This window comes from Bidens hawaiensis, unplaced genomic scaffold (genome assembly GCF_021521415.1).
Source record: "Bidens hawaiensis isolate Kalapana, Puna unplaced genomic scaffold, B.hawaiensis_p1.1 tig00000760_1, whole genome shotgun sequence".
NCBI classification, from domain to species: domain Eukaryota; kingdom Viridiplantae; phylum Streptophyta; class Magnoliopsida; order Asterales; family Asteraceae; genus Bidens; species Bidens hawaiensis.
Genome location: NW_027491043.1, coordinates 3,408,585 through 3,411,046, shown reverse-complemented (window position 1 = coordinate 3,411,046; position 2,462 = coordinate 3,408,585). Strand labels below are relative to the sequence as shown.

General features: G+C 37.7%; 1 pseudogene; it reads left to right on the top strand.

Moving 5' to 3' along the window:
- Window positions 1-325: 325 nt before the first annotated feature.
- Window positions 326-1,703, top strand: LOC143533535 (putative carboxylesterase 18 pseudogene; annotated as a pseudogene).
- Window positions 1,704-2,462: the final 759 nt, after the last annotated feature.

The window sequence follows — 2,462 nt, the reverse complement described above, 5'->3', positions numbered from 1 at the left end:
ACAAACATTCAATGTAAAACAAGTTAACGAAGGGGAAAATCATGAATAGAGCCTTTTATTTTTGACAAAACTAAAAAGTTGTAATAGACATTAGTTATTGACTGAAGATGAATTTTTTAATTCAACTAGACCCTGACCATGACCAACCTTTTTGGTGTGAACATGCAGGTGAAGGTTTCATTTGACTGAAATATTGAATTAATCAAAGATGGTGTGATATAACGTCGCATATTTTGCAGTATAAATAGAGTTGATGTGTTTAGCATTTGTCACACAACCTGAATTTTGAATACGTACCTCTCTGATCACAAAAGTCTTTCAATTAATTATGGAATCATCAGCAGCAGCGGAAACTCCGAAATCTCAGCTATCCTTGCCCTTGAGAACACGAATTGTACTATCGGCAATAGACCTTGCAATCGACCCACTTCTCCGGGATGACGGCACGGTGCCCCGCGGTCTTCTCAATCTCGTGGACTTTCAGATCCCGGCATTGTCCATACCCGTCAACGGTGTCAAGACACACGATGTCATGGTGGATCCAACTCGCAATCTCTGGTTCCGTGTATTTGTCCCCACGCAATACGCTGAAGAAGATCTCCCGGTGATGGTGTACTTTCACGGCGGTGGATATATTTTCCTCTCCCCGGATGTGGCGATATTAGACTATGTGGGCCGCAAGTTCGCGAGCGAATTGCGTGCCATTGTTGTGTCTGTCGACTACCGTCTTGCACCAGAGAACCGACACCCTTCCCAACATGACGATGGGTTTGATGTGCTGAAATTTCTGGACAATGAAGATAACCGGTCAAAATGGCTGCCGGAGAATGCCAGCATTTCACGGTGCTTTATCGTCGGTGATAGCGCTGGCGGACACCTAGCTCATCATGTGACTCTAAGAGCCTCCCAATTCAAATTCCAGCAACTCCAGGTACGACTTAACTATATATATATACATATGCTACAGGATTCATGCATTATTATCCGTATATAAACATATCTAATTTCTAGTTTGAAAAATCAACAACTTCGTATCTTTCTAATTGAAGCATCGTACACACGTAAGTTGTATTTTGTAAGAAATTAAGAAGAAATGAGTGATCTAAAATCCAACAACAAATACCACCCGCATGATTGCTGATGAACAGTATGATGGCTTGTAGGTAATTGGGCTAGTGGCGATTCAACCTTTTCTCGGCGGGGAGGAGCGAACAGATTCTGAAATACGGATGGATGGATCAGTACCTCTCGTGACAATGAAGCGGACCGATTGGTTTTGGAACGCGTTCATGCCCCTAGGTGAACCCTTCAACCGAGACCATCCTATCATCAATGTTACCGGGCCCAATGCCGTGGACATATCCAAAATGGATTTTCCCGCGACAATGGTGGTCGCGGCTGGGTTTGATACCCTCCGGGACCGACATATAAGGTACTACCAGTGGCTCAAGAAGTCCGGGAAGGAAGCGTACTTGATTGACTACCCAAACACATTTCATGAGTTCTTTCTCTTCTCGGAGTTGCCAGAATCCGATCAACTTATGTTAGATATGAAGGACTTCATTAACAAGGTCTTAAATAAGGTATTGACGAAAAGCCTCCTAACACTAAATATTTTGTTTCTGTTAATTTGTTCATGTATTTCATAATATTCATTTCACATGCTCAATTATCCTTTGTATATTGCTTGCTTTCAGGTTTAGAAGATTTACATTGACATGGGGTTTATGAAAAGACTAATAATATTATGAATTTTTATTCATTTGTATGTTATTTCCTTTGATTATCTTTTCATTTTTTAAATAAACACAAGTAGCTTTTATGCTAAAATATTTGTAAATATGTAGTATCATATTTACCTTCTTCTTCTGTGTATTTGAGTTAATGTATATTGTACGTAACTGAATTATAAACGCTCTTTAATCCTCCATTGTATTAGTATTATTTACATGCTGGTTTTTTTATTTTGTTTTATTATGTTTTTTGGCATTCATATGTGTGTGTGAACAATCCAGCTTGAATACAAACAATTAAGAACGAATTCATTTATTATTCTGATTTTAAAAATATTAAAATCACAAGAAAATTGAATATATTTGATTTTATATATGTGTTGTAATTATTTCTAACTTCTATGTTCAAAAATTAAAACGTATATTCCAATAAATCAACTTGACGGCTTTTAATTCGCATAACTCAAAACACTTGGAAAACTAGGTTGTAAGCACCCAAACAACTCAAAGCTCATAAATTTGGTTTTTTGCATGTTTCTTTTGGATAGATTCCAGATAAGCTCCGTATGATTATACACATTTTGCAATACCTTTGATCCGCTTTGACTCTTGGCTAAAACCATCCAACGCTCTTTAATCCTCCGTTGTATTAGTATTATTTACATGCTGGTTTTTTTATTTTGTTTTATTATGTTTTTTGGCATTCATATGTGTGTGTGAACAATCCAG